Source organism: Myxocyprinus asiaticus, chromosome 8 (assembly GCF_019703515.2).
Source record: "Myxocyprinus asiaticus isolate MX2 ecotype Aquarium Trade chromosome 8, UBuf_Myxa_2, whole genome shotgun sequence".
NCBI lineage: Eukaryota > Metazoa > Chordata > Actinopteri > Cypriniformes > Catostomidae > Myxocyprinus > Myxocyprinus asiaticus.
In genome coordinates, this window is record NC_059351.1 from 20866145 (window position 1) to 20885624 (window position 19480).

Here is a 19480-nt window from a genome sequence, read left to right on the forward strand (position 1 = left end):
GGGGCGGCTGTGTGCCACAGCTGGGCGCTCAGGGGCAGAAAGACCACCGCTGGAGCGCCAATCCTGCAAGAAAAATCCTGTGGACGGTAGTCGTGATGACGACTGTGCGCACCAGGTATGTGACCCAGGGAGGAAGGAAACCACTCTTTTGCTGAACTGTTGGGTACCGCAGCCACTTGGGCATGCGGCAAAATCAAACAAAAAGGCAACAAAAGATTTTCCGCCCGGCCCTCCACCGGGGGATGGAGTGGTCCTCTTACCAGCTCTCAGGGGCGCTTTGACGACCTCCGTGGGTTCTTAGGCGCCGACTGTGAGACGGGTGGTGTCTGCTTCCTGCGGCGGAGCCAGTGCAGTCACCGCAGGGGGACGCCCTTGGCGACGAGCAGACGGGGTGCGGAATCTTGAGCCGCGCCGGGGCAGTATGTGCCGGTCCGCCTCCGTCTGCTGCTTCACCGCCGAGAACTGCTGGGCAAAGTCCTTGACGGTGTCGCCGAATAGGCCAGCCTGGGAAATGGGGGCAGCAAGAAACCGTGTCTTGTCGGCCTCCCCCATCTCGACCAGGTTGAGCCAAAGGTGACGCTCCTGGACCACTAGTGTGTCCATTGTACGCCCGAGACCGCGCCATGACCTTCGTCGGTTTGTCCAGCAGCGCTGTAGGCTTTAGCCGTCAGGGACGACGTGAGCCTACAGGGCTTGGACGGGAGCTTAGGGTGTCCGCGCCAGGTGGCCGCGCTCTGCGGGCAAAGGTCCACTGCGAGCGCCTTATCCACCGGGGGAATCGCTGTATAGCCCCTGGCCGCCCGCCATCGAGGGTAGTGAGAGCAGGGGAACTGCGGAATCGGGGCCGGGCAGTAAAAGGTGCCTCCCATGATTTCGTCAGCTCCTCGTGCACTTCTGGGAAGAATGGCACTGGAGTGGGGCGTGGCTGCTTTGAGCGCCCGAGAAAGCATGTCCATCATTTCGGTATTGGCCTGTGACCGGACAGTCGTCCCCGAGGGGGGAAGCCCAGCTGAGGCTTCTGCATCCGACTGGATAAGCCCGCTCTCCGATGCTGTGCTCGAGAACTCATCATCTTCGCGGGCTCCGAACAAGAAGCCAGACTCGCCGTGAGACGAGCCGGCGAACTCATCCAGAAGCCCGATTGGGGCAGATGAGCGTGCTGGGGAATGGGAGGTCCACGGGGGGATACCCGGCGGAGGCGATCCCATTGGGGTCCCCAAATCGCCCCCAGTGCTAGCCGCGCTGGCCTCATACCCGTAGGTAGAAGGACCGAGGCAGGGAGCCGCTGGGGTCTTACGAAAGCAAGCAGCGACTGCAACGTTGCCATGGTCATGTTCTCGTAATGAGAACATGAACCATCCACAAACACTGCCTCCGTGTGGGTTGCGCCCAGACACGAAAGACAGCAATCATGACCATCCGAAGTTGAGAGATAACGACCGCAACCAGGAATAACACACAATCGGAAAGGCATCTTTAAAAAGACGTTCCGCGTGTGCCGCTCTTTTAGAGAAATATATACTCTTTTAGAGGAAAAAAGCTCTTTCAGAAAATATACTCTCTTGTTTTCTGCTGAAGTGCCCAGGGGCGTTCTCTGCAGTGCACCAGTGCAGAGGAGGGAGAAGCCGCTGAAATGCGGTGTCAGATCCAGCAGAGGTGAATGAACAGTAGAATTCAGCTCAGTGAGCATGACCATTTGGCTCCGAAGAGAAAATCTGAATGAGTGGTTGCATACCAACTCCTTTTATACCCGCATGCAAATACCACTCGCCAATTTTCACTGGCCTTTTATCAAAGACCAGAGGTGTCTCGGGCTCCCAAGAGTGACCCCTACATCGACACAACGTCGAGTGAGTGACAGATAGGGAACATGCATTTTCACTGCCTCATGTTTTCGTATTCTAAGCATATCATTGAATACTGTACATGGCATCACATCTCTGTCTATAGGCTATATACATAAGTGGTGGGTGAATGAATTGCAGGGTGAAGGTACATCAAATAAAATTAAGTAAATAAATAAATAACATTTAAAAAACAAATAAATTTTTCCCATCTGAATCCATACATTAATTTCAAGATTTTCAAATTGCAGGTTCTTCCTATTGTACAATGTTCACACTCCATACAAAACACTCCAAATGAATAAATTGTTGATTATTGTTATTTGCACAGACACAAGTATTCATATAGATAATTATACATCTCAAACTGATGTCTATCAATTCATCATTCTTTATACAACACGTAATATGCGTGCGCATGACGTCATCGTTTTCACAAATTCGCGTTTTTGTGTGTTAACACGGAGATGATAATGGCATTGTTTTCAAAAACATGCACTTTGAAAACCATTTTCAAAAGTTTGCGTTTTCAGGCCCCAAAACGCCATTGTCGTGTAAATGAACAGCCAAAACGCATAAAAAGTTTTCCGTTTTTAGTTGAAAACGTTGTCGTGTAAATGGCCCCTTAGAGTGTACAGGCTGATATGGAATTTCCATTTAGGACAACATGAAGTTTGGCCGATTTTGTTTTCTTGAGGGCGCCGAAAATCACCTGCTTGCATGTGAAGTGACTGAGACATGTAAATGACCAGTCACGGTTCATTTTGTTGTTACTAAAATAATAGACCGGTGTGCAACACAGTGTCATTTAAACGGTCCACATATCAGAGGCGCGGCAGAGCGTTTGAGCTCATAATGTTAAAGTGCTTGCCTGTTTCATTCTCCCTCTCTCTCCTCAACAGTTCCCTGGAAATTTTAACTGTCTTGTCTAATGATAAAAAGGCAAATATCAATAAAATTATTATCATATACTCTCTGCAAATATGTGCATATCTCATTTAAACAGATATGAAAACAACCTCACATCTTGAGCAGATCCAGCATCCTGTGGAGCGCTTATTTATTTACCTCTAAAGCACGTATTCTATCAGCCTCTCCTCAGCAGTTCCGTCACCTTTAACTTTCTTTTCTTTTTTCGATTTTCTCCCCTTTTCTCCCCAATTTGGAATGCCCAATTCCCAATGCGCTCTAAGTCCTTGTGGTGGCATAGTTACTCGCCTCAATCCGGGTGGTGGAGGACGAATCTCAGTTGCCTCCGCGTCTGAGACCATCAATCCGTGCATCTTATCACGTGGCTTGTTGAGCGCGTTACGTGGAGACATAGTGCGTGTGAAGGCCCACGCTATTCTCCGTGGCATCCACACACAAATCACCACGCACCCCACCAAGAGCGAGAACCACACATTATAGCGACCATGAGGAGGTTACCCCATGTGACTCTACCCTCCCTAGCAACCGGGCCAATTTGGTTGCTTAGGAGACCTGGCTGGAGTCACTCAGCACACCCTGGATTCGAACTCGCGACTTCAGGGGTGGTAGTCAACGTCAATACTCGCTGAGCTACCCAGGCCACCTTAACTTTCTTTTCTAATGATAAAAGGCAAATATCAATAAAACTTTTATTATATTCCATTTGCAAATATGCAGATATCTTGTTTAAACAGATGTAATTCACAAACCTCATGACAATCCAGCATTTTCTTCTCTTTGATCGCTCATCTAATATCTTATTCTGAAACACGTATTCTATCAGCCAGAATCAAAACTTCAGGATCAAAAGTTCCTCTGATTCACAAATCATGATGGTCAGTGGTCACAATCCAAGCAGGCGATCCAGGCTGTCAGGACATCAGTGCAACCAAAGTCTTTCTAGCAAGTCAGTCCACTGTCAGCCATGTTTGGAACGCTCTCGGGAGGCTATTTACAGCATGATAGTGCAGCTCCTATCTACTTGAAATGGGAAAGACCGGAATCTCCAAAACAATTGGTCAAGATTACAATCAAAGAACATATTTCAAATCAGCAGTAAAATCTGACAACACTGGTATTATAAATGGTGCTTTACAATTTTCCCAGCTTTTATAGCTAATGTGCATGCATGTTCTCGAGTTGATTGACAGGCGATGTTTGTATCTAAAAGGTGATTGGCTCTTTTACCTGTAAGGCGGGAATTCCTATCTAAACTCAGTAAAAAAAGAAATGTCCCTTTTTCAGGACACTGTATATTAAAGATAATTTTGTAAAAATACAAATAACTTTACAGATCTTTATTGTAAAGGGTTTAAACAATATTTTCCATGTTTGTTCAATTAACCATAAACAATTAATGAACAAGCACCTGTGGAACAGTCATTAAGACACTAACAGCTTACAGACGGTAGGCAATTAAGGTCACAGTTATAAAAACTTAGGACACTAAAGAGACGTTTCTACTGACTCTAAAAAAAACACCAAAAGAAAGATGCCCAGGGTCCCTGCTCATCTACGTGAACGTGCCTTAGGCATGCAGCATGGAGGCATGAGGACTGCAGATGTGGCCAGGGCAATAAATTGCAATGTCCGTACTGTGAGACGCGTAAGACAGCTCTACAGGGAGACAGGAAGGACAGCTGATCATCCTTGCAGTGGCAGACCACATGTAACAACACCTGTATAGGATCGGTACATCCGAATATCATACCTGCGGGACAGGTACAGGATGGCAACAACAACTGCCCAAGTTACACCAGGAACGCACAATCCCTCCATCAGTGCTCAGACTGTCCGCAATAGGCTGAGAGAAGCTGTAAGTTGTAAAACAGGTCTGTACCAGACATCACCGGCAACAACGTCGCCTATGGGCACAAACCCACCTTCGCTGGACCAGACAGGACTGGCAAAAAGTGCTCTTCACTGACAAGTCGCGGTTTTGTCTCACCAGGGGTGATGGTCGGACTCACGTTTATCATCAAAGGAATGAGCGTTACACCGAGGCCTGTACTCTGGAGCGGGATCGATTTGGAGGTGGAGAGTCCGTCATGGTCTGGGGCGGTGTGTCACAGTATCATCGGACTGAGCTTGTTGTCATTGCAGGCAAAATCAACACTGTGCGTTACAGGGAAGACATCCTCCTCTCTCATGTGGTACCCTTCCTGCAGGCTCATCCTGACATGACCCTCCAGCATGACAATGCCACCAGCCATACTGCTCGTCCTGTGCGTGATTTCCTGCAAGACAGGAATGTCAGTGTTCTGCCATGGCCAGCAAAGAGCCCGGATCTTAATCCCATTGAGCACGTCTGGGACCTGTTAGATCGGAGGGTGAGGGCTAGGGCCATTCCCTCCAGAAATGTCTGGGAACTTGCTAGTGCCTTGGTAGAAGAGTGGGGTAACATCTCACAGCAAGAACTGGCAAATCTGGTGCAGTCCATGAGGAGGAGACGCACTGCAGTACTTAATGCAGCTGGTGGCCACACCAGATACTGACTGTTTCTTTTGATTTTGACCCCCATTTGTTCAGGGACACATTATTCCATTTCTGTTAGTCACATGTCTGTGAAACTTGTTCAGTTTATGTCTTCATTGCTGAATCTTTCATAAAATGTTCATACAAATATTTACACATGATAAGTTTTCTAAAAATAAAAGCAGTTCAAAGTGAGAGGACGTTTCTTTTTTTTGTTGAGTTTACATCCGTTGACTGTTGGCTGCAGTTGGGCATTCTAATTTCTCCCATTCATTTTAATAGAAGTGGCACATCTCTGCTAAATAGTCTCTGGTGCAACTTCAAAGTAAAAGCGCTTCATGTGTGCTATAAGTAAATGTCTTATTCACTATGCACTGTATGTACAATTGGTTTGATCCTGTTTTATTTTTGAGTAAATGCAATTGCTAACGTGGACATGCCATCCATGGTCGCTGGACTACTGTGTGTACTGTTATTTCCTTCTTCCTAATATATTAACAATTTCTTCAAGTGCAAATAAATTACTAAAATTTGATGGCTAAACTGCTAAAGAACTACTACTAAAGAAACTGCTGTCTACCATTTAAAATACAATATATTGTCAAATATTATTTTTTTAGATTCTTTTTTTTTTTTTTTTTTTTTTTTACAAAGTTTTGTTTGAAATTGAGTAAATATAGTGCTAAATAAGAGTTTATTATTTTTTTTTTTTTAGCAATTTTATGTTTATGTTATTTACTATATTAAATTGTGTGATATATCGGCATTGTATCGGCCTATCGGCCACCCTGCTCTCTGGATATCGGCATCGGCAATTAAAAAACCCATATCGGTCGGCCACTAGTTTTAATGCATTGCTATGCATTTTCTATGGTGCTTTTGATGGTTATCAGAGCATTGCTACATGGTTGCTAGCCTAGGGTGGTATAGGTGATTTTAGGCATGCTGCTATGCAGTTAAGGTGTTCTGGGTGGTTTTTAGCATGTTGTGTGTGGTTGCTATGGTGTTCTGGATGCTTACCATTACCATTACCATTAATATATGGTTTCTAGGATGTTCTGGGTAATTTGTAGCATGTTAATATACTGTTGTTAAGGTGTTCTAAATAGTTTTAGTGCATTGCTATGCAGTTGCTAAGGGGTTCTGAGTGGTTTAATGCATTGCTATTAGGGATGTTAATGATTGATCGAAAATTGATTAATTGTTGTTAATAATTTGATCGATTAGGTTTATCGATTATTGATTAATTTGAGGACAAATGAGTTCAGTAATCATGCAATCAGACGTTGATAAGGCTGTCTATACAGTCATCTGCCACTAGAGGGCACTTGCCGCTGTATGTCACTTCTTATCCAAATCATAGAAGAAGAGCTGCACAGATCAGAGATGAAGTGGGCTCAATGTAAACAATGTTGGAGCTTTTCTCTATAAATGAACTTGAATGTTTTCTGCACACACCGTGATAGTGTGTTAAAGTACAACATGAAAACAAGCACTGTTGATCTCCTTTTTTTCATCCCTACCTACTATTACATCAATGATCGTTGGGAAAGGGGAAGGGAAGGGGAAGGAAAGTTGAACAGCTGGCTGTCTGGTGCAGTCAAAACAACCTAGAACTGAACACGCTTAAAACAGTGGAGATGATAGTGGACTTTTGGAGGAACACCCCAACATTGACCCCGCTCACCATTCTGAACAGCACTGTGGCAGCAGACCCACATTGACTCTTTTTTCATTGTGAAAAAGGACCAGCAGAGGTTGTACATCCTTCACCAGCTGAGGAAGTTCAACCTGCCACAGGTGCTGCTGATACAGTTCTACTCAGCAGTCATTGAGTCTGTCCTCTGCACTTCAATAACTGTCTGGTTTGGTTCAGCTACCAAGTCAGACATCAGAAGACTACAAAGGACAGTTCGGACTGCTGAGAGGATTATTGGCGCACCCCTACCTACCCTGCTAGAACTGTACACATCCAGAGTGACGAAAAGGTCTGGTAAAATCACTTTTGACGCCATTCACCCAGCACACTTCCTTTTGAACTGTTGCCCTCTGGCTGGCTCTACAGAGCACTGAGCACCAGAACAGCCAGGCACAGGAACAGTTTTTTCCCTCACCTCATGAACAGTTAAAACTACCCCAAAATACTTTCCTTTTGTCAATACAACCATGTGCAATATTCAATCCATCTGTTCCTACTTATATCCATATTTCATTTACATTCTTTAACATATCCTACCTTTTCTTCAATACATAACATCACTTGCACATAACTGTATATCTGTATATAAAATATTCAAACAACATTATTGCTCTATTGTATATTTCTCTTTTTTCACCTCATTACATATTATTATTATTATTATTATTATTATTAAAATTATACATTGGTTTCGTCTAATTGTACACTTCATATTTAAAATTTCCATTTTAATAATAATCATCATCAATTTTGTCTTTTAAAAAGTGTTCTGGGTTCCACAAAAACAACAGTGTGAATGCAAAATAGACTGAAACATTTCAAGTGGACCAAAAGGAGATCTGAGCCCACTTTCTAGGTCACACAGTGTAAACGTAAAGAGAATTGGGTCCCTTTTCACTCAGTCCACTTTTTGGTCCACTTAAAGGTGTCTGAGTTTGGTTCTTTTAAAGAGGACCCAAGTGTGAAAACACCCTAAATCTATGTGATTTTTTTTTTTTTTTTTGTGCCAGTTTTATTGTCTGCCAGGCATAAATCTTAAGTCTGATTGCTTAGAAAAGTAATAGCACACCTCTCCTCAATGAGCAGCATGATTTGAGTTATCATTCCTATTTGTAGCGCAATCATTGCGGGATGGGTTACAGGTTTGTTTAAATCCAGTTTCAGCAATAGTGATGCTTGCTCTCTCAAGTAACTGCACATAAATTGAGTCTGCCTGTATCTTCCTTTACCACTGGGTCATGTGTGTTTGCTCAGACACAGAATCAGTACAAGCCAATGGTGAGACAACCATAGGGTTCGACTGATCTATTTTCTCTTCATTCTATTTAAGTGTTCAATGACTACTGTGGCCTGAAGCTGCAGTCAAAGGAGTTTCTAAAGCGTCACTACAGTTAGAATAGAAATTAAATTATTTTGGCAGCTTTTGAGAATAAACTCCTCTATGTAAAGCTTTTTCTGTTTGTAACATGGCTCAAATGGCGAGGAGGAGGTGGGAACCGTCTGAACAGTTAAAGGAATATTTAATGAAACAAAAAGACACAAACAAATACACACACTGCAGCTGCATGTGGCTCTCTCTCTCCTGAACTGCCGCATCCGGCTCGGTCTTATCCCTCTTCTCAGCTGATTAGCCCGACTGGGGGCGGCCGTGCGGACTCGCGGCACGGCCCCACCCTCCTCCTTGTCACTCTGTTGTTTATAGAAATGTTGAGGTTTTGTGTTAAAGGCATGGTTTCAAACAGTATGCATACTGCAGGAATAGTAATAGTATGATAGTATACTATTGTGAACATAACCAAAGGCTGCACACAGCCCTTGACAGCTGGTGTGCTCATCAGAATGAGGCTTTTTGCTGTCAGCAGTGAGCACTCTGCCCCCTAGTGCACACGGAAAGTGCACGTAATTCGTAAAACTAGACTCATATACTGTGTGTGTGTGTGTGTGTGTGTGTGTGTGTGTGTATTAGCATAAGTATTTATAAGCTGTCGTGGTTGAAATTTCTGTGGAATGTGATCAAGAGGAAGATGGATGGCAAACAAACAAAGCCGAGCTGCTTGAATTTTTGCAGTAATGTGAAAGGCTAGTAGAGAGCATGCCAAGATGCATGAAAGCTGTGATTGAAAATCGGGGTTATTCCACCAAATATTGATTTCTAAACTCTTCCTAAGATAAAACATTAGTATTGTGTTGTTTAAAAATTAAAATGAACTTGTTTTCTTTGCATTATTCGAGGTCTGAAAACACTGCATCTTTTTTTGTTATTTTGACCAGTTGTCATTTTCTGCAAATAAATGCTCTAAATGATTATTTTTATTTGGAATTTCGGAGAAATGTTGTCAGTACATTATAGAATAAAACAAAAATGTTTATTTTACTCAAACACATACCTATAAATAGTAAATCCAGAGAAATTGATAATTTTGCAGTGGTCTCTTAATTATTTTCAGAGCTGTATATACTGTATGTGTGTGTGTGTGTGTGTGTGTGTGTGTATGTGTGTGTGTGTGTATATGCAGAACAGCCACAACATTAAAACCACCTGCCTAATATTGTGTAGGTCCGCATCGTGCTGCAAAACAGCGCCAACCCACATCTCGTCATTCTGAGATGATATTCTTCTCACCACAATTGTACAGTCTCTGAGTTACCTTAGACTTCGTCAGTTCAAACCAGTCTGGCCATTATTTATATATATATATATATATATATATATATATTAGCAGGATACTGTATTTATAAGCTGTCGTGGTTGAAATTTCTGCAATTACAAAAAAGTACTGTGGTATTACCATGGTACAGTGAAGCCATCAGATATGAATGATCACAAATGTATATATATAATAATATATGATAACCATTTTCACATATTATCATATGTATATGGTTTTCTAAGGTACTACAAAGAATACCATTATTTTATCATGGTACATGTCCAAAAAACATGGTGTTACCATGGTACATGCCAATCTGTCATGTCCAAAAAACAATGGAAATAGATTTTTGGTACTTTTTGTTAGTTTACAGAACTGGACATTTGACTATATTGCTTATCATATAATTGTTTACTGTACTGCAGTTTGAATTGAATTGAATTGAATTGAAAACTAGATTAATATAAACGTTGCAGTGAGTTTGTTAGTTTTGCATTGTAGATTTGGTTCACTGTGTTTGCGAGTGTCTATACTTGCCTTCTTGACTTAGTCAGTCCTGGCCTCTACTGCACACACAAAAAAGGTCTTATCTAAACATGTACTACTTTAACTAAGACTCTTTCAGTCTTGTGTGATTTGTGTGTGTTGTGTGCTCTTTTCTTGTATTCACAGACATTTCTGAGTCTGAAGATGTTGCTACCTCCATCTGGCTATTCCTCGTAGTTTACTCTTCGTCTACATCCAATAGGTGACACAACACTTTTTTTTCCATTCAGGTGATGTAATCATGTGATTCAGGTTATCTCTACTTGTTATCTGGTTCCAGTAGGGTACTAACACATAGTGATACCTGTATAGCAGTGTGCGGAAATGAAGAGTTTATTTGTAAAACAGTTGGTGGCTGTGAATACATTTGACTCAGAAATATAGCAGGTAACTGTAATTTCCACCAAAATATCATAGTAAAATAGTACAACAATTGTTACTGCTACTGTTCATACTGAAATATATGAGATATCATTTATATATTGTGGAAGAAGCTTTCAGGATCTTTATCTTTAACAGTGACAGTGGTGGGAAATACCAAGCAGGGCTCGACAATAAGGACTGCCCGTTGGCCCGGGGCCAGTGTGAGAGAGGTTCGGGCTAGTTGTAAGAACTGTCACTTGCCCGATCGGGCCAGGGCTGCATTTATAACGTTAGTGTTTGCAGACAACGAGCAAGAGAGCACAAAAAAATACACGGAGCAAACAAAGTCTTCTAGCCGAGCACTCAGAAAGCGCGAGCGCATAATATAATGGAGGCAGCGAGGCACAGTCGTGTGAGCTCATAAGAGCGTACAGACACTGAGCACGCTTTCTTAGAACTGTCCGCACTTTTTTTCAAGGGTCTTAGTAGCAACAATTACAAATGTGAAGAAAATGGCAGGGAAAAAACTCGGGATTGCACGTTTTACGCTACATTTTAAGTATCCCTGCACATTATTCAAAGTGCGTGAAATTCCCACATTTATTTCCCCCCCCGATTTAACATGTTGGTGAAAATTAGTAATCCACACATTGGAACACAAGAAATCATCAGTTTATTTCTGTTGGACTGTCCATCTCACTCGTGGATCTCTCTCATCTCTCTCCGTGCAGCGTAGACACTGTTTAACTTGCACGCGCACTCACAAATGGACAGAGCACAAGTATTGTTTCCAGTATTGTTTTTTTTATTTTTTTTTTTAAATACGCATTTTCTTTCATTATTTCGCCTTTAGAAATGAAGCGCTGAATGAAACCTAATAAACGTTGTTATACACGGTTATACAAAGCTGGAAATCATGTGCTGCTCAGTATCCAAAATGTAAGAATGCAGGTTAATATGTTGTATTTATGAATTTATATCTTTAAAGCACTTATTTGGGGTTACATAAGGCATAAATCATATCTTGCAAATGATAAATGTAATACAATTTTGGGGAAATTGTCTTAAAAATGTAATATGTACAGCATATAAAATGATTTCCCTTCGGACACATTATTTTAAAGCCATGATGGTAAAAACAGCTATTTTTCATTTTTGTGTTGGGGCCAGTGAAAATTTTGGCAGGGCAAGTACAAATCTGAGCACTGGCCTGAACTGGCCAGTAGAAAAAATCCTTAGCATTGAGCCCTGCCAAGTTACCATTGCTTTACATAATCTGAATATACAGTGTATGTATATAAGATTGTCCATTTAGTTTATCTGCAACTCATGAATTATTGTCTGATGTACAGTGAATGTAAGCACATTAACAAAAAAGTCTAAAAAGGTACCATGGTATTCTCTAAAGTGCCTTGAAGTCCCTGTAAATACCATGCTATATGAATATGATAATACATATTATAAACTGTTAACCCAGAATAAGCTTTGAACCTCAACTTTCAATTCCAGAGACCAGGGCAACATTTTTAGGTACCCTAGGTACATTTTATCAAAATCTGATGTTTTTAAGAATGTTATACAAAATGATATGCAGTTTTAACATAGTCCCTGTGCTTTGAACAAACTTTCTTCTCAGTTTAGTCAATCAGAGGGCATTCAGAATTATGGGAGTGGCCATAGAATATATATAAAATTTAAGTAAAATAATAAACAAGAAAACATACACTACCATTCAAAAGTTTGGGGTCACTTGCCTGAAATGTTTCTCATGATCTTAAAAACCTCTTGATCTGAAGGCGTATGTTTAAATGTTTGAAATTAGTTTTGTAGACAAAAATATAATTGTGCCAACATATTAATTTATTTAATTACAAAACTAAAATTTTATTTAAAAAAAAAAAAAGTTTTTGAAATGGATGACTTGGACCAAATAATTCAGAAAAGCAGCCAATAAGTGCCCAACATATAAATGGGAACTCCTTCAATACTGTTTAAAAAGCATCCCAGGGTGATACATCAATAAGTTGGTTGAGAAAATGCCAAGAGTACATTTCTGCAAAATCTAGGCAAAGTATGGCCTCTTTGAAGATGCTAAAATATGATTTATTTACTATTTTTCTAAAATGTGAAAAAAATAAAATATAAAGAATGAGTAAGTGACCCTAAACTTTTGAACGGTAGTGTATATGGGCATATTTAATATTTGCATTATTGAGGTTTGAAGGAATACAACTGTTATATTAACTGTAGAATAATTTTTTTATTTTCACTTTGTGTTGAGGCTTGTGTCATCCACCCAATGTAAATCCTCATGTCTCTGCAGCATCCGTAACAGGCAGTTCTGGGACCCATACAGTCATTAAAGGGAATCTTGGGACCAGGGTAGTCCAGTCAGAGAAAGGAACTTCTAGAGCAGTCTTGACAGGGATCTCTTGGCTGCTGAGACAAGAACCTCTTTGGCAGCCATAACAGGATCCTCTGGGCAGCTGAGACAGGAATCTCTTTGACAGCCATGGCAGGAACCTAATGGAAATCAAGACAGGGGCTCCAGGCAGCTGTAGCAGGAAGCTTTTTGGCAGCCATGAACCTCTGAATGGCTGTGGCAGGAACCTTTTTGGTGGCCATGACTGGACTTCCTCGGTGGCTGAGGAAGGAACCACTTTAGTGGCCAAGACAAAAATATCTGGGCAGCCATGACAGGGAACTCTTGGTGACTGTAACAGGAAGCTCTTTGACGGCCATGACATGAACCTCTGAATGGCTGTGGAAGGAACTTCTTTGGCGGCTATGACATGAACATCTGGACAGCCAAGGCAGAACCTCTTTGACCGCCATGACTGGACTTCCTGGGTGGCTGAGGAAGGAAAAACTTTAGTGGCCAAGACAAAAATATCTGGGCAGCCATGACAGGGAACTTTGGGCAACTGTAACGCCATGACATGAACCTCTGAATGGCTGTGGAACTTATTTGGCGGCCATGACAGAGAGCTTTGGGTGGCGGTAGCAGGAATCCATTTGTGGGTCTGGGAAGCTCAGTGAGTAAAGACTCTGTCTACCAACCCTGGCGTCACGAGTTTGAATCCAAGGCATGCTGAGTGACTCCAGCCAGGTCTTCTAAGCAACCAAATTGGCCCGGTTGCTAGGAAGGGCAGAGTCACATGGGGTAACCTCCTCGTAGTCGCTATAATGTGGTTCGCTCTCGATGGGGCGCATGGTGAGTTGTGCGTGGATGCCGCGGAGAATAGGGTGTAGCCTCCACATGTGCTACGTCTCTGCGTTAACGCGCTCAACAAGTCACGTGATAAAATGTGCGGATTGACGGTCTCAGATGCGGAGGCAACTGAGATTCGTCCTCCACCACCCAGATTAAGGTGAGTCACTACATCACCACGAGAACCTAGAGTGCATTGGGAATTGGGCATTCCAAATTGGGGAGAAAAAAAAAAAAAAAGGAATCCATTTGGAGGCCATGACAAGAACCTCTGGGTGGAAGCGGTAAGAATCTCTTTGACTGCCATGAATGGAATTTCTGGGTGGCTGAGGCAGGAACCTTTTTGGCTTCCATGATATGAACCTCTAGGTGGCCATGACAGGGAGCTCTGGGCGGCTTTAGCAGGAATCTATTGGGCGGCCATGACAAAAACCTCTGGCTGACTATGACAGGGAGCTCTGGGCAGCTGTAGCAGGTAGCTCTTTGGCGGCCATGATTTGAATCTTTGGTGGCTGAGGCAGAAACCTCTTTTGCAGCCATGAAACCTCTGGATAGCCATGACAGGGAGCTCTTGGCAACCATGGCAGGAACCTCTTTGGTGGCCATTACAGGAACCTCTGGGCGGACGCAGCAGTAAGCTCTTTGACAGCCATGCCTGAAATCTCTGTGCAGCCATGGCTTGAATCTCTTTGACCATCATGACTTGAACCTCTGGGCGGCTGCAGCAGGAATCTCTTTGATGGCCATGACTGAAACCTCTGGGTGGCCATTGCAGGAACCTCTTTGAACATCATGACTTGAACCTCTGGCCAGCCACGGCAGGAACCTCTTTGATGGCCATGGCTGAAACCTCTAGTGTGGTGTGGTCCGGAGTTATAAGTTCATATTCAGGGGAATGTCTCTAAATGGCCTCATGATGGAGAGATGGGGATGGTGCACATTCTTAGGCAAGCAATACCGCCAGACGCAAATATTGCTGCATCAAGTCAAGGTGTCAGATGCAACCAAGGCTTGCCAGCCCCACCAGATGCAAAGGCTGGAGGGATGGAGAGACCACTCATGCCAGCCCGCAAGATGCAAAGCTGACAAATGGAGAAAAGAGGGGGCACACTTTTCTCTTTTCCCCCACGACTTAATCGGTGACCTGAAATGAAAATAGATTTAAGTTTGTTGTTAAAATACATTGCACTTACATTTTGCACACATATTTTGACAATGCATTTTCTTTCCAAATTACAATAGGCTAAAATCATACAACAAATGCACACAAAGGCAACATTCTTAAAGTAAGAACAGAATTAGAATGTTAGAAAACATATTTCATAAGGTATAAACAAACAACTTCATAAGGTACAACAATCTGTACATCTGATTCAGAAAATTTTAATATATGTTCAAAATTAATTTTAGCTGATTTTAGGCTCAGTACCTTAAACCAGTCGTGGCGAAGTATCTCCTCCAGACTAATTCGGCGGTTTGGGTCACTCTGCAGGAGAGCCTCAATCAGATGGCAGCATTCTGTGCAGAGAGATGGGAGAGACTGATTATTACCTCAAACTTCACACCTGCTTTCTTTATGCATGTGTTTTAAGCTGTAAGATATCACTACAGGTCAGAATATCAGGAAAAATTCCTGCATTATCAATGCAACCATTTTTTTATAAATCCATTTTTCTCAGTAGTTCCTTTTCCTGCCTTGTTTCATTTTTCTGTTTTGTATTATTTAAAATTACAATTGGCATTTTTTGTTGCAATAAAGATCCCTCCTTCTGACAAGCCATGTTTGCTCTAGTGGTTCACATTGATCATGTGCAGATCAATGCTGTCCGGATACTCCCCATGCAACAGTGTGAACAACAGCATTCCCAGTGACCAGACAGTCACCGATCTGCCCCGGTAGCTGCCATGCAATCTGAACTCAGGGGGTATATCTGTGCCTGGTGGAAAGAGATTTTGTACAATGTCTAAGTTTGCATTACCACAGCATGTTATCTTTTTAACTGTTAGCATGTATTAAATTATTTGGTGTTATTTCATTCATGACAGTGGCTCCAATGGATGAGCCTTTTGCACAGTCTGTGATGACTCATTTCTGTCTTAATTTAGCATGGTAAATCTAGCTATATCTATAAAAATATATATATATATATATATATATATATATATATATATATATATAAATTATTGTCATTTATTAATAAGTGTTAAATTATTGTTCATCATTAGTTCATGTTAACTAATGTAACCTATCACTAGGGTCCTAAACTACAGTTTTGAAGGATAATACTTATCACTGAATTTCATGTAGGTACTTTCTCTTAGGAGGTCCCACCACCCAAAATCAATCAGTTTCACCTTTAGGGTGTCCCTGTTGATCAAGATATTTCGCAGGTTATGTCACGGTGGAGCACTCCACTGTCACAGCACATGAAGGCATCTAGCACAACCTGCAACATGATGCAGCGCTCTAGCCCTTCATGTATTCTGCCACTGTGGTGCTCCATCAGATCACTCAGAACTTCGCAGAGTGAGTGGTGCTCCAGCACTATGGCATAATAATTGGCCTGTTCATCCCACTCAAGCAGCTGAATAATCTTCTTGAACTGGGAGCCCCTGTTGGCCAGGATGGTCAAAACCACTTCCTTGGGAAGGGGTTCAGGGTGGTCAGGCTAGAAGAAAGACAATTATTATGATGGTTAGATGGAGCAATTGTTGTCAATGGCAGTTTGTCTATTGAAAAATCACTTGTATGTGATTAAACTTTAATATAAGATGTTTTTTTATTGAAAACATTGAATGAGAGTTGAAAAAAGTGGGAGCACAGCCTACTTACAATGCTGATATTTTCCAAGTCCATCGACTTGGATTTCACCACCACCTGATCAGTGAAACAAAAATATGTATTTGTGGGAAAATTATTAAAATCATGTTATTCCAATCACTAATTATGAACAGAATTCTGAATTATAATTATATTATATAATAATTATAAAAGTAACCTTTGTAGAGCATGTTTGGTCAGTCAAAATGGGTCAGGTGGACATAAGAAGAAGGCTTAAAGGATAGAGTGAGCCATCAAAAGGATGAGGATAAGACAGATGTCATAAGTATATACAAATGATACCTTCAGGCCATCCTTCATACGGACCCCTTCATGGACGAATCCAAACGCTCCTTCACCCAGTGCATTGCAGATTACTTATTGGCTTATATGTCTGTTAACAGATAAAAATTGCTGTTGATCTGAAATTTCAGTGACTGCACTGTCAAAGTTTCCTCTGATCCTTGTATATTTATTATACCTGTAGTTTTAATAAACTAAAATTGTTAACAGTCTTAAAAATCCATTGATAATGGATTAATGGATTAATCCATTAATCAACGTAATAGCGGTAATATTTTGCGGATATTGTAAGTAGAGAATGTGTGTGTTTTGTTTTGGGTTGTGGGCATAATAACAGCAAATAATGGATGTGGTACAGAGGGTGGAATGAGGTCATATGAATTAACTAACTTTTTCGTTAAAGCTGTGTTCATAGCTCCAGGGCTGTGTCCAGGATTTTTTGCCAGGGGTGGCAAAGGGGTGGCATCCAGTAATTTCGTCTGACGGATGTCAGAGCCGGGGCGGGTTGAGGGAGGAACGTTGTTATGGACCATGCGTGATGTGGACAGGTTAAGCCGTTGCGCACCATCTCCAGGACACAAGTGGGGTCCGAGTTGGGGTGGCAAAGCTCAATTTTAGGGTGGCAACTGCCAGCCCGTGCCATCCTTCTGGCCCCACTCTGCATAGCTCCAGTGAACAAATAATAGCATGGTGTTGTAACTTACCCTCAGTAGGCCTACTCCCCTCAGGTGTTCCCGCAGCCGCCTCAGAACTCTGGTCCACCATAGGGCTGACCTTTCTGGTCTTTCTCCCTCTCACCCACTGCCAGAAGCGGATTTTCTTCCACCACTCGTCTCTCACACCAACACGAGCAGGGTTCCCTGCTATGTTGGTGGTGGATTTAGGCAGTGCACTCTGGTGGAGGTCGGTCACCTGCCCCAAATCCTTCTCGCATGTAAATTGCTGACCCATGCTAAAAAAAAAACATTGTGTTCTCCAGATATCACACAGCAACACCTTCACACACAACAAAGAGTATACTAGTTGCACTCCTTTATATGCCTATACATTATATAGCCTAACAGAGTTGTACATGCATTCTACACAAAGACAGAACTCTTCAAATTTATATTGTGATGTCATAGATGTTGAATAGCTGCAGAAGGGCTTTTATAATATATATCAAAATAATGTCTAATATTCTCCCTTTGAATGAATGATAATCTAATCTAATAATACAATTATATATACACACACACACACACACACACACAATATATACTGTTTACAGCATATAAAGTTTTATACAAATTTTGTTTTTTATTAAAAAAATTGTTGTTAAAGATTACTCAATTACATTTGATGGAAATTTGCTATGAAATTAAAATGCATAAATCTTAAAAAAAACAAAATAAATAAATAAAAAATTAATTAAAAAATTGTATATAAAATGTCTTTTGGTATTGGATATGTATTTTCTTGCCCCTGTAGTATATAATGTTATATATTTAGATGTTTTTATATGTATATATTTCTTTCAACCATGCTGTTTGCAACATATTTATAATATGTTTTCCAGAAAAATATAATTATAATTAATTATTTAATTATTAATTTCTTCAGTGGAACACAAAAAGAGATGTTAGGTAGAATGTTGGGGACTGACAGTCTCAGTCATCATTCACCTTGATTGTATAGTAAAAAAAAAAAAAAAAAGAGCAGCTTGAAAGTAATTGAAAACATGGCTCAGAGAAGTGTTGTTTTGAGAAAAGCACTGGCAGCATTTACAGTATTTGAAGACGCCATCACTGTAAGAAATGAAATTGCATTTTATCCAGCTTATGGTTTTTTTTCTTGAATCACGGATACTTACTTGGCATCTACATAAAAACACATGTTAGATCAACAGTATTCCCCCAAATGTTGTCCCAACTAGCCTAACAGAGTTGTCTGAACGAACAGTTTCATGTTGAACAATGTTGCTGATTTGCGTTGAGTTCCCAGCATGCATTGCAACATGATTAAATTATGCGGTTAGTGTTCTATTATTTTTTTGCTGACTTTAACAGTTGAAAAAAACAAAGAATAATGGCATAGTCAATTGTGTAGTGATGTTAAGAGCTCACCTTTTAACTTAATGAGGTTTGTTGATTGTCTCCGTTATTGAGGTCTATTGTGTGTCTTTGTCAAATAATTGGAAATTCTGCCTTGCCATGAGAGATCTATTTCTCTTCAAAGGTAAAGAAGGCAGTGAACTTCATGAAAAAATTTATTTGATGGTGAAAAATAAGTTATCTTGTTCCGAATTGGTAATTGGTTGAACAAGAAATTAGTTGATTTCTCATCAAGAATTTTTGCATTTAGTGAAAAGACATTCACATTGAATTAACAAAGCAATGTTACTGAGGATAAAACTACATTTTATTTTATTGAGAGAACTCAAAAATCTTACTGCATCATGTTGCCTTGAATTTTTTCTTAACTGCCATTTTCTTCTTAATTTCTAACTTAAGAAAAAAGTTACGAATATTTTGTATTCCCGAAAAATGTCTTAAAGTTCTTATCTTTTTTCTTAAGATTGCTCTTAAGAAAAAACTTAAGCAGCATTCAAATTCTCAA